Source organism: Salvelinus alpinus, chromosome 6, assembly GCF_045679555.1.
Source record: "Salvelinus alpinus chromosome 6, SLU_Salpinus.1, whole genome shotgun sequence".
Taxonomy (NCBI): Eukaryota; Metazoa; Chordata; class Actinopteri; order Salmoniformes; family Salmonidae; genus Salvelinus; species Salvelinus alpinus.
In genome coordinates this window covers 44135136-44149756 of record NC_092091.1, presented here as the reverse complement: position 1 = coordinate 44149756, position 14621 = coordinate 44135136, and positions in this window count along the sequence as shown.

Genomic DNA, 14621 nt, shown 5'->3' with positions numbered 1-14621 from the left:
TGTGAGTATTCTGCTGTGTCTGGCTGCACCAGGGAGCTGGATTAAATGGGTTTGAATGTAATTTTATTCAGATGAGATGCAAATAAAGATAAAGATTATTGCAGCACTCCGCATCCCGACGGAAACACTGGAGGAAGTATTTCCCCAAACAATTATGTTCAGTAAGAGAGTTTTGATATTTGTTTATAGGCTTTTAGAATGGTTTTACGACTAGACAATTAGTGAATTCATTAACAATCTGCCTGTCTTTATTTTGACAAGATCCATTAATAGACACTGGAGACCGGTGGAGATGAGCAAATGCTAATTGTAACTTGTTCTTTGACTAGTGCATTTGATCGTCCGCCCGGGCCTGCATCCAGTACTCTGTGGTTGGTGCTGTGTAGGGTATAGAGTACTGTATAGGCTTCGTTACATTGGTGTTCAGTCAGTCTCACTCTGGTTCTCCTGGTTGAGAGGTTCAGTAACTGACGGTGTGACAGCTGGCCCAGATGGTATGGTGAACAGTCTGGTGTGTTGGCTACTCTTTTGCGCCGTACGCAATAGCTTGTGAATAGTTGTCACGCCCCGACCATAGTTTGCGTTGTTTGTTTCTATGTTTCGTTTGGTCAGGGTGTGATATGAGTGGGCATTCTATGTTGTATGTCTAGTTTGTCTGTTTCTATGTGTTTGGCCTGATATGGTTCTCAATCAGAGGCAGGTGTTAGTTGTTGTCTCTGATTGGGAACCATATTTAGGTAGCCTGTTTTGTATTGTGGGTGGTGGGTGATTGTTCCTGTTACTGTGTTCCTGTGTTTGTGTTCACGTTACGGGACTGTTTCGTCGTCGTTTGTTTGTTGGTTTATTGTTTTGGTTCTTGTTCAAGTATTCTAATTAAAAATGAATACTCACAACGCTGCATCTTGGTCCTCCTCTCTTTCGCCTGACGAAGAACGTTACAATAGTATGGTATTTGCTACTGTGCTTTTCCTCTTCTTGAACACAGTTGTGTTGTGGTTTGTTGAGCAATTATTTATAATGAGTGTGTGCTTTGGTGGGAGGTTCTGGTGATAAGTGAGTCCACTTTGCTGGATTTAGTCAGGTGGTACTGGCCCGATTCTGCATGGAGAGCTCTCAGCTCTGTTTTGTAAGCGGTGCGCTCATGATTAAATGGATGCTACATTTTATGATCTCATCAATTTGGAGTCGGACACACGCTCTGCTTTATGATAGACAGTTTAGTTTGATTTGAATCCGTCTCTCTCTCTCTCTCTCTCTCTCTCTCTCTCTCTCTCTCTCTCTCTCTCTCTCTCTCTCTCTCTCTCTCTCTCTCTCTCTCTCTCTCTCTCTCTCTCTCTCTCTCTCTCTCTCTCTCTCTCTCTCTCTCTCTCTCTCTCTCTCTCTCTCTCGGTGAATATCAAGTGACCTGTGTGTGTGTGAATATCAAGTGACCTAGAGCAGTGCTTGCAAGTCTCCCACTTCTAATTTCTATTAGTTTACAATTCTAAAGTTGTCGAAAAGGGAATGGGAATAAGGCATTCTCTCGCACTCGGCTTGCAGGCCTGTTCCGGCCCATGTCAAACACGAAGGCGTACTTGCGCACTAACAAGCAAAGGGCACGACCCTGCCGGTTCTGGATCGAGGTGAGCACTTTTCTCCGAGATGGCTCGCTTAGCTGTCCATGGTCTTGAAACCTCTTTTTGTGCTCAGTTTTATTAGGCACAATCCTGTGTTTCCTAATTTAGTTATAACACGCCTCTCATTTTCTCTCTCACACACGCGGTGTAATTACGCATTACAAAGAAATGTGCCTGCTGTTCACAACAGGCATGAGATATATTAACTTAGGCTGCAGTGACTACTGATACCGAATCTTGTCCTATGCTTAGGCTACTCATGACATTAGGAATTGTATGTTATTGTTAGTCTGCATAGATGCATGCAATGATTTATTATAAATGTGATTATTATATATTGGTCAGCACACCCTACTCAAAACAGCTTCCCTCAGCTGTAGATAGAGAGGCAGTAACCACTATTATAGCCAACTAATCGTGGATTTCCTATTCTTTGATACATTTGGCTTAACTGCTCATATCAAGCAACAGGAAGTTTGTGGAAAGGTAAACATAACAATTAGTGGACTCATTTTATGAATGATCGCACAGTGAAACTAAAATAGATTGGGGGCTAGCTAGTGAGGCTTTCATTTATTTCCCAATTAATTAGGCTGAAGCTGGGTTTTCCAAGTCGTTCGGTGCTCACTGCTCATGCCAGCGAGCAAGCTAAACAAATGTCTCTGCAGCGCACCTGTGTGACGTCACACACCCAACAAGGCTCAACCAATAAACCAACATAACTCATCAATTTGAATGACTTTGCCTCCGGCTATCCGACAAAAGGAAATTTCGCCTACAGTGTCTCAACTCCCCATCGCTCTTCACAGCTAAAAAAAACAAAAAAAACAAGTGCAACTTGGCAGGATTCTGTGTGTGTGGGTGAGAGAGAGAGAGAGAGAGAGAAGAAGAAGAAAGAGACATAGCATGGTTCTAAGACACAGAGAATTGGACAACATTTCCACTTACATTTCGAAACAACCTGCAGGGGAGTAATCTGCTGAAAGTTGCTTTAGCAGTAACTTTTTAATAAAAAAAAAGAGAAGTAAGAAATATGTGACACAGCGTGAGATGTACTATAAGTTGCCGAAGTGGCTGGATACTGAAATGCATCTTAAATATTACAGAGAAAAGCAAAACAAAGCAACCTGGCATTAAACCTTAATGTAGACTAGCATCCTCTCCATCTTGCCACCCACAGTGGTATCAGACAGACAGAGATGCTCTTACCTTGCTCTGGCTGTTTCTTCCCACATGCTGGGGACATCACTCTAGTTCTACCTCCCTACCCAGCAAGACACCTCTCCAGGTGAATGCACAGACCATTCATAACATAATTCATGACATACCATTTTTTTTTTTTTTTTTGCGTAGGCCTGTCTATTTCTGCAACAACAAACTCACTCGTCATCACAAATTGTAAGCAAAGCTAGTTACAGTTTCTACTAAATACATGATTGGGTTCGGAAAAGAGGGTGGGCTATCAGCTGATCATTGATGGCAGATACTAGCAGACAGATTAGACTATCAAATAGCCTTCCTTGCATCATTTTGGATCCCTTTTTTTGTGTTTTTTCCCCCCTATTTTGGCCCATTCCTCCTGACAGAGCTGGTGTAACTGAGTCAGGTTTGTAGGCCTCCTTTCTCGCACACGCTTTTTCAGTTCTGCCCACACATTTTCTATAGGATTGAGGTCAGGGCTTTGTGATGGCCACTCCAATACCTTGACTTTGTTGTCCTTAAGCCATTTCGCCACAACTTTGGAAGTATGCTTGGGGTCATTGTCCATTTGGAAGACCCATTTGCGACCAAGCTTTAACTTCCTGACTGATGTCTTGAGATGTTTCTTCAATATATCCACATCATTTCCCTACCTCATGATGCCATCTATTTTGTGAAGTGCACCAGTCCCTCCTGCAGCAAAGCACCACCACAACATGATTCTGCCACCCACGTGATTCACGTTTGGGATGGTGTTCTTCGGCTTTCAAGCCTCCCCCTTTTTCCTCCAAACATAACGATGGTCATTATGGCCAAACGGTTCTATTTTTGTTTCATCAGACCAGAGGACATTTCTCCAAAAAGTACGATCTTTGTCCCCATGTGCAGTTGCAAACCGTAGTCTGGCTTTTTAATGCTGTTTCTTCCTTGCTTCTTCCTTGCTGAGCAGCCTTTCAGGTTATGTCGATATAGGACTTGTTTTACTGTGGATATAGATCATTTTGTACCTGTTTCCTCCAGCATCTTCACAAGGTCCTTTGCTGTTGTTCTGGGATTGATTTGCACTTTTCGCACCAAAGTACGTTCATCTCTAGGAGACAGAACGCGTCTCCTTCCTGAGCAGTATGACGGCTGCGTGGTCCCATGGAGTTTATACTTGCATACTATTGTTTGTAAAGATGAACGTGGTACCTTCAGGTGTTTGGAAATTGCTCCCAAGGATGATCCAGACTTGTGGAGGTCTACAATTTTTTTTCTGAGGTCTTGGCTGATTTCTTTTGATTTCCCCATGATATCAAGCAAAGAGGCACTGAGTTTAAAGGTAGGCCTTGAAATACATCCACAGGTATGCCTCCAATTGGCTCAAATTATGTCAATTAGCCTATCAGAAGCTTCTAAAGCCATGACATCATTTTCTGGAATTTTCCAAGTTGTTTAAAGGCACAGTCAACTTAGTGTATGTAAACCTCTGACCCACTGGAATTGTGATACAATGAATTATAATTGAAAGAATCGGTCGGTAAAGAATTGTTGGGAAAATTACTTGTGTCATGCCCAAAGTAGATGTCCTAACCGACTTGCCAAAACTATAGTTTGTTAACAAGAAATTTGTGGAGTGATTGAAAAACGAGTTTTAATGACTCCAACCTAAGTGTATGTAAACTTCCGACTTCAACTGTACATACAGTGCATTGGGAAAGTACTCAGACCCCTTTACTTTTTCAACATTTTGTTACGTTACAGCCTTATTCTAAAATGGATTAAATTAATTGAGCAATAGGGGGTGAAGGGCCCGATGGTCACTCTGATAAAGCTCCAGAGTTACTCTGTAGAGATGGGAGAACCTTCCAGAAGGACTACCATCTCTGCAGCACTCAATCAATCAGGCCTTTATGGTAGAGTGGCCAGATTGAAGCCACTCCTCAGTAAAAGACACATGACTGCCCACTTGGAGTTTGCCAAAAGGCACCTAAAGACTCTTAGAGCATGAGAAACAAGATTCTCTGGTCTGTTGAAACCAAGATTGAACTCTTTGGCCTGAATGCCAAGCGTCATGTCTAGAGGAAACCTGGCACCATCCCTAAGGTGAAGCATGGTGGTGGCAGCATCATGCTGTGGGGATGTTTTTCAGCGGTAGGGACTGGGAGACTAGTCAGGATCGAGGGAAAGATGAACGGAGCAAAGTACAGAGAGATCCTTTATGAAAACCTGCTCCGGGTGCCAATATATCCTCCAAATACCGGCTTTGACCGCATTATCACTTTTATACAACAAGTTACCAACATATTCAAATAATGATTGACAGATTTAATTAAAAACGTTATTTTGATACATTTATTCATACTATTTCATCCTTCCACAAGATAAAGTCCGACACAAATCTAGGATTGCTACCCAAGACGGCTGGTCATTCGTTCTATCAGATTGGTTGCCAGAGACGCGACCTTGTCATTCCGTCTTTTTGTTTGGTATCTATGGAAGTGATATTACAGATTTTTATTTGTAATAAATTCGCAACATTTTTCTAAAATCATCTTTTTGCTTTGTCATTATTGTGTGTAGATTGATAAGGGGGGGATTATTTATATATTTTTAATAAGGCTGTAACATAATAAAATGTGGAGAAAGTCAAGGGGTCTGAATACTTTACAAATGTGCTGTATATTGGCAGGGGTGCCAATATATCCTCCAAATACTGGCTTCGACGGCATTATCACTTTTATACTATGGGTTACCGACATATTCAAATAATGATTGACCTATTTTCATAAAAAACTTTATTTTGATTAATTTATTCATACTACAAGTGGCAATGACAGAGATGGTTGCCTCGCTTTGAGTCCTTAGGAAACTATGCAGTGTTTTGTTTTTGATGTTTTATTTCTTACATTGTTACCCCAGGAAATCTTAAGTATTATTGCATACAGCCAGGAAGAACTATTGGATATAAGAGCGACGTCAACTTACCAACATTACAACCAGCAATACGACTTTCCCAAAGCGGATCCTCTGTTTGGACAACCACCCAGGACAATGGACCTAATCCCAGAAGCCGACCCAAAACAACGGCACCGCAGAAGGGGCAGACGGAGCTGCCCCCTGGTCAGGCTCTGTAGACGTGCACATCGCCCACCACTCCCGAGTATACTACTAGTCAACGCCCAGTCTCTTAACAACAATGTACAGTAGATGAAATTCGAGCAAGGGTTGCCTTCCAGAGAGACATCAGAGATTGTAACATTCTCTGTTTCACGGAAACATGGCTCTCTCAGGATATGTTGTCGGAATCGGTTCAGCCACCGGGCTTCTCCATGCAACGCGCTGACAGAGATAAACTCCTCTCTGGGAAGAGGAAGGGCGGGGGTGTCTGCTTCATGATTAACGACTCATGGTGTAATCATAACAACGTACAGGAACTCAAGTCCTTCTGCTCACCCGACCTAGAGTTCCTTACAATCAAATGCTGGCCATATTATCTCCCAAGAGAATTCCCGTCAGTTATTGTCACAGCTGTGTATATTCCCCCTCAAGCAAACACCAAGACGGCCCACAAGGAACTTCACTAGACTCTATGTAAACTGGAAACCATATATCCTGAGGCTGCATTTATTGTAGCTGGGAATTTTAGCAAAGCAAATTTGAGAACAAGGCTACCAAAATTCTATCAGCATATTGATTGCAATATGCGCAGGTGTAATACACTCAATTACTGCTACTCTAACTTCCGCGATGCATACAAAGCCCTCCCCCGCCCTCCCTTCAGCAAATCCGACTATGACAACATCTTGCTCCTTGACTGGCGGACGGCTCTGGCGGCTCCTGACTGGTGGACGGCTCTGGCGGCTCCTGACTGGCGGGCGGCTCTGGCGGCTCCTGACTGAGGGGCGGGTCTGGTGGCCCCTGACTGGCGGGCGGCTCTGGCGGCTCCTGACTGACGGATGGCTCTAGCGGCTCAGGACTGACGGGCGGCTCTAGCGGCTCAGGACAGACGGGCGGCTCTGACGGCTCAGGACAGACGGGCGGCTCAGGCGGCGCTGGACAGACGGGCAGCTCAGGCGGCGCTGGACAGACGGGCAGCTCAGGCGGCGCTGGACAGACGGGAGCACTTGTAGTGAGGAGACAGAGAGACAGCCTGGTGCGGGGGGCTGCCAGCGGAGGGCTGGTGTGTGGAGGTGGCACCGGATAGACCGGACTGAAGGGCGGCTCCGGACTGACGGACGGCTCCGGACTGACGGACGGCTCCGGACTGACGGACGGCTCTGGCGGCTCCTGACTGGCGGACGGCTCTGGCGGCTCCTGACTGGCGGACGGCTCTGGCGGCTCCTTGCTGGCGGACGGCTCTGGCGGCTCCTTGCTGGCGGACGGCTCTGGCGGCTCCTGACTGGCGGGCGGCTCTGGCGGCTCCTGACTGGCGGGCGGCTCTGGCGGCTCCTGACTGACGGACGGCTCTAGCGGCTCAGGACAGACGGGCGGCTCTAGCGGCTCAGGACAGACGGGCGGCTCTGACGGCTCAGGACAGACGGGCGGCTCAGACGGCGCTGGACAGACGGGCAGCTCAGGCGGCGCTGGACAGACGGGCAGCTCAGGCGGCGCTGGACAGACGGGCAGCTCAGGCGGCGCTGGACAGACGGGCAGCTCAGGCGGCGCTGGACAGACTGGCAGCTCAGGCGGCGTTGGACAGACGGGAGACTCAGGTGGCGCTGGACAGACGGGAGCACTTGTAGTGAGGAGACAGAGAGACAGCCTGGTGCGGGGGGCTGCCAGCGGAGGGCTGGTGTGTGGAGGTGGCACCGGGTAGACCGGACCATGGAGGCGCACTGCAGGTCTCGAGCACCGAACCTGCCCAACCCTACCTGGCTGAATGCTCCCCCTAGCCAAGCCAGTGTGGCGAGGTGGAATAGGCCGCACTGGGCTGTGCTGGCGAACCGGGGACACCATGCGTAGGGCCGGTGCCATGTACCCCGGCCCGAGGAGACGCACTGGAGACCAGATGCGTTGAGCCGGCTTCATGGCACCTGGCTCGATGCCCACTCTAGCCCGGCCGATACTAGGCGCTGCTACGTACCGCACCGGGCTATGCCTGCTCTCCGGGGACACCGTGCGCCTCACGGCATAACATGATGCCTGCCCGGTCCCTCTCTCTCCAATGTAAGCACGGGGAGTTGGCTCAGCTCTCCTACCTGGCTTAGCCACACTCCACGTGTGCCCCCCCCAAGAAATTTTTGGGGCTGCCTCTCGGGCTTCTTTGCCAGCCTTGTTCCCTCGTATCCCTGGCTCCTCTCTCCAGCTGCCTCTGCTCTCCTAGCTGCCTCCACCTGTTCCCATGGAAGGCGATCCCTTCCAGCCAGGATCTCCCCTCATGTGTAGCAACCCTTGCCGTCCAAAACGTCTTCCCATGTCCAGGAGTCCTGACATCGCTGCTGCTGCTGCTGCTGCCCGTTACCACGCTGCTTGGTCCATTTGTGGTGGGTGGTTCTGTAACGTTCGTCGTATGGAGGAAGAGAGGAGGACCAAGGCGCAGCGTGAAAAGTATCCATTTTAATAGAATACGTTAAACAAACAAAATAACGATAAATGAGAATAACACGAAACGAAACAGTTCTGTCTGGTGCAGACACACAAAGACTGAAAATAACCACCCACAAAACCCAACACAAAACAGGCTACCTAAATATGGTTCCCAATCAGAGACAATGACTAACACCTGCCTCTGATTGAGAACCATATCAGGCCAAACACAGAAATAGAAAAACATAGATAAACAAACATAGACTGCCCACCCCAACTCACGCCCTGACCATACTAAATAAAGACAAAAACAAAGGAAATAAAGGTCAGAACGTGACATCTATGGAATTGAAATGTACGTTTTTATTTGTAATACATTTGCAAAATTGTTCTAAAACCTATTTTTGCTTTGTCATTATTGTGTCATTATTGTGTGTAGATTAATAAGGGGAAAAACTATTTAATCCATTTTAGAATATGGCTGTAAAGTATTCAGGAAACTGACCCGATTCAGGAAACTAGGCGTATGTCACAAGTCACGACTTCACAGGAGAGGCTTTTGAACGTAATTCTTTTTTTTAAATCAAAATGTGTTTTTTGGCATAAATGCCTTCTCGAACATGTGAACTTTCATGTGCCTTAATATCAAACTTGTATGTGATCTGTAAATACGAATAAAATTGTCAAGTTAAGAGCCTAGTTGGTTTAGCCACAGAGAAAGCCAGCAACCTTCCCGCTAGCCATGATTGGCTGAGATAATGAGTGGGCTGGACATGCCGAGAGATGAGTTTGGATAAGTCTGCGGTGTTGCATCTTGTGTCTATAAAATGAGCTGCTCGTAATGCATAGATAATCCTTTCTACTGTAGTTATTTCGAAAGATATAATGTTAGACATGGAGAACTGCAAATATGTTGCTACTGCTTTCAATAACATTGCTGCCCTGAATTTATCAGGCACTGCTTTCAAGAACATTGCTGCCCTGAATTTATCAGGCGCTATCGACAAAGGTCAGTGGGAAAAAGTTGTGATCGACTACTTTCTGGAGGACGATCGTGCCGTGCTGACTATCTCTGACTCCCTGATTTAGGTAAAAACATTTTAATTGAAGAAGACATTGTAGAGTCTTCTGATGACAGTGATGGAGAAGAAACGGCGAAAATCAACAGTGTTGTTTTCACGGAAGAAGTTGACGGAGTTTTGAAATCGGTGGAATGTCTGGTAGAAGCAATAAGACACAGAACGTCTTATTTAATAAAAAAGGTTGCAGTCTGCCGTAAAGCTTTCATCAAGCTTTCATCATGTCAGGATGAGCTTGCAGGAAGGGTACCACATGAGGGAGGAGGATGTCTTCCCTGTAACGCACAGACCGTGACGGACCCTCCACCTCCAAATTGATCCCGCTCCAGAGTACAGGCCTGGGTGTAACGTTCATTCCTTCGACGATAAATGTAAATCCGACTATCACCCCTGGTGAGACAAAACCGCGACTCATCAGTGAAGAGCACTTTTTGCCAGTCCTGTCTGGTCCAGCGACGGTGGGTTTGTGCCCATAGGCGACGTTGTTGCCAGTGATGTCTGGTGAGGACCTGCCTTACAACAGGCCTATAAGCCCTCAGTCCATCCTCTCTCAGCCTATTGCGGACAGTCTGAGCACTGATGGAGGGACTGTGCGTTCCTGGTGTAACTTGAGCAGTTGTTGTTGCCATCCTGTACCTATCCCACAGGTGTGATGTTCGGATGTACCGATCCTGTGTAGGTGTTGTTACACGTGGTCTGGCACTGTGAGGACAATCATCTGTCTGTCCTGTCTCCCTGTAGTGCTGTCTTAGGCGTCTCACAGTACGGACATTGAAATCAATTTTTTTCCCTGGCCACATCTGCAGTCCTCATGCCTCCTTAATTGCCTACCGTCTGTAAGCTGTTTGCTGTTCCACAGGTGCATGTTCATTAAATGTCTATGGTTCATTGAACAAGCATGGGAAACAGTGTTCAAACTCTTTACAATGAAGATCTGTGAAGTTATTTGAATTTTTATGAATTATCTTTGAAAGACAGGGTCCTGAAAAAGGGACGTTTCTTTTTTGCTGAGTTTATATTTGGTTAACTTTAGCTAGCTATGACAATCAGTTTGCTAGTTGCTAGTTAAAGCTTGCTGTTAGCTAGCCAGCTGCAGTTTGAAGGCTGGCTTGCTAACGTTACGCTATGGATTGGGATTTTAGTACATTTTTTAGCTAGCTAACATTAATGGTACATGTCTAAACAAAATACCCCAAGTTAAAGCTTGCTGTTAGCTAGCTTAAGTTAGCAGATGTTAGATGGCTGGCTTGCTAGCTAACATTAACTTACATGTATGAAGTGTGTGTAACGTTAGTGTCTGGAATTTCTTTTAGCATCAGTAGAACACGCCTGACTCTCCTCCACCAGTCATACAAGGAGAATGGTCCATATGCCTAGGTATAGTTGCCTGTGAGCACTACTCTGAGCTTCACGTTTTGTTTGTTCACTTTATTGTTTTTGTTCTTTAAGTTTCTCTTCTAAATAAAAGGATGGAAACATACCACACTGCATCTTGGTCCACTCCTTATAACGATCGTGACAAATAACATTGTATCTGGTCAAACACATTTTTTTTACAGAAGTTTACTAAGGGTTGGTAACAGGCTGATTGGTTGGCTATTTGAGCCAGTAAAGGGGGCTTTACTATTCTTGGGTAGCAGAATGACTTTACCTTCCCTCCAGGCCTGAGGGCACACACTCTCTAGTCGGCTTAAATTGAAGATGTGGCAAATAGGAGTGGCAATATCGTCTGCTATTATTCTCAGTCATTTTCCATCCAGATTGTCAGACCCCGGTGGCTTGTCATTGTTGATAGACAACCATTTTTTTTCACCTATTCCACACTGACTTTACGGAATTCAAATGTACAATTCTTGTCTTTCATAATTTGGTCTGATATACTTGGATGTGTAGTGTCAGCATTTGTTGCTGGCATGTCATCCCTAAGTTTGCTTACCTTGCCAATGAAAAAGTAATTAAAGTAGTTTGTAATATCAGTGGGCTTTGTGATGAATGAGCCATCTGATTCAATGAATGAAGGAGCCGAGTTGGCTTTTTTCCCCAAAATGTCATTTAAGGTGATCCAAAGCTTTTTACTATCATTCTTTATATAATTTATCTTTGTTTCATAGTGTAGTTTATTTGTATTTAGTTTAGTCACATGATTTCTTAATTTGCAGTACGTTTGCCAATCAGTTGGGCTGCCAGACTTAATTGCCATACCTTTTGCCTCATCCCTCTCAACCATACAATTTTTCAATTCCTAATCAATCCAAGGGGATTTAACATTCTGCTGTGAAGGAATATCACAACAAGTCAACTACTTGATTGATGAAGGCATGTCATCCAGCAAAGACAGCAGCGCAGTCATCAACTACATGCACCATTTCTTCACCAACTACGGAGTTGGGGAAAAACATGTGGACCTGAATTGTGATAACTGCAGTGGCCAAAACAAGAACAAGATTGTGCCTGGCAGACCATGCTCAACCACAGTCTGGACCTTCGCTTCCTGATCACAGGCCACACCAAGTTTGGTGCTTCGGCTTCATCAAGCAGCGCTTCAGAAAGACCAGAGTGAACACCTTGTCTGAGATTGCTGGTGTCGTGAAGGACAGGAGTCAACATCCCACAGCTGGTTGGACTGGAGGATGGTACGCTGCTGGTGGAAAACTATGACTGGCAACAACACCTGACTCCGTACTTCAGGCTGCTGCCACAGTTCAAGCGGTACCAGCACTTCATGTGAATACCATTTTCATTGCATTGTATGAGGTTATTCTTCTTATCTAAACTTGAGAGGTGAATTGATGTTGTTGTCACGATCGTCTTGACTTTGAATGGAGGACCAAAACGCAGCGTGTGAAAAATAAGACATCTTCTTTTAATGAAGGAAAAAACAAACACTTACAAAATGAACAAAACAACCGATCGTGACGCTAAGAAGAACTAAGTGCACACATGCAACATAGACATAGACATAGACAATTACCCACAAATGCATGATGCCTATGGCTGCCTTAAATATGGCTCCCAATCAGAGACAAATGAAAGACATCTGTCTCTGATTGAGAACCACTCAGGCAACCATAGACTTACATAGACAACTACACTAGACACTGCCCCATACACATACAACAACCCCTAGACACTACAAAAACACATACATACCCCATGTCACACCCTGACCTAACTAAAATAATAATGAAAACAAGGCCAGGGTGTGACAGTTGTCCAAGGTTGTAAGGTATTTTTTGTTGTTATATCCTGTTTAACAGCTTCGATGCTCTGGAGCCTGGTGTTGTCGCCAAGGAGCGTTCGGACTCAGTCGGGACCAGGTTTCAGCTGCTGCTCAACGCTGACATTCTTCCTCCCATAGATGGTCTGCCTGTACAAGAACCACCTGGACTGGACACAGATAGACAAACTTATCTTTTTGAGAAGATCAGGGAGTTCTGCGATGAAGAGGCTATGGACATCACATGTCCTGCACCAAAGTCAAGGGCAGAACAGAAACAGGCTCTCTGAATATAGATTCCCTTGCTCATACATGGTTCGGACGGACGAGTCATCAGCACTATCTGCAGTGCCACTATTCAAATGACTCTCCTAACACACACGCCATACGTTGCTGCTACTATTATATTTTTTCCTGCTGCTCAGCCACTTTACCCCTGATTGTATGCATACAACTACCTCGTCTATCACTATCTTTATTGATATTGTTCGTGTACATACTGTATATTTTATTTATATTGACACCATCTATTTCTGATATTGCTATTATGCAAGTAACCTTTGGCTGTACCGTTTACACCTTCTGTAGAGACCCATCCACTTAGCAAGACTTAGCAAAATATTGATATATAAAATGAATATTGACATGTGTGGTCGTAAAACATGATTTTGTGACATACCACACAGACTCACTAAAGACAAATGCTTCGTTTGTAAATTATGTCTGAGTGTTGGAGTGTGCCCCAGGCTATCCGTCAATAAAAAAAAATTAAAAAAAATTGGGCCATCAGGTTTAAGGGATTTTAAGTTATTTATACTTTTACTTTTCATACTTGGCAAGTGGCAAGACAAAGTATGTGAACCCTTTGGAATACCAGGATTTCTGCATAAATTGGTCATAAAATTTGATCTGATCTTCATCTAGGTCACAACAGACAAACACAGTCTGCTTAAACTAATAACATGCAAACAATTATAAATGTTCATGTCTTTATTGAACACACCGTGTAAACATTCACAGTGCAGGTTGGAATTTGAATTTGAATTTAATAACTGGTTGACCCTTCTTTGGCAGCAATAACCTCAAACAAATGTTTTCTGTAGTTGCGGATCAGACCTGCACAGCGGTCAGGAGGAATTTTGGACCATTCCTCTTTACAAAACTGTTTCAAACTTGGGATGTCTGGTGTGAACTGCTCTCTTGAGGTCATACCACAGCATCTCAATCGGGTTGAGATCAGGACTCTGACTGGGCCACTCCAGAAGGCGTATTTTCTTTTGTTGAAGCCATTCTGTTGTTGATTTACTTCTGTGTTTTGGGTCATTGTCCTGTTGCATAACCCAACTTCTATTGAGCTTCAATTGGCAGACAGATAGCCTAACATTCTTCTGCAAAATGTCTTGATAAACTTGAGAATTCATTTTTCCGACGATGATAGCAAGCTGTCCAGGCCCTGAGGCAGTAAAGCAGCCCCAAACCATGATGCTCCCTCCACCATACTTTACAGTCAGGATGAGGTTTAGATGTTGTTGTGCTGTGTCGTGTGTTCCTTCCAAACAACTCAACTGTAGTTTCATCTGTACTTTTATAGTTTTCATCTACAGAATATTTTGCCAGTAGCGCTGTGGAACATCCAGGTGCACTTTTGCAAACTTCAGATGTGCAGCAATGTTTTTTTTTTAATAGCAGTGGCTTCTTCCGTGGTGTCCTCCCATGAACACCATTCTTGTTCAGTGTTTTACGTATCGTAGACTCGTCAACAGAGATGTTAGCATGTTCCAGAGATTTCTGTAAGTCTTTAGCTGACACTCTAGGATTCTTCTTAACCTCATTGAGCATTCTGCGCTGTGCTCTTGCAGTCATCTTTGCAGGACAGCCACTCCTAGGGAGAGTAGCAACAGTGCTGAACTTTCTCCATTTATAGACAATTTGTCTTACCGTGGACTGATGAACATCAATGCTTTTAGAGATACTTTTGTTAACCCTTTCCAGCTTTATGCA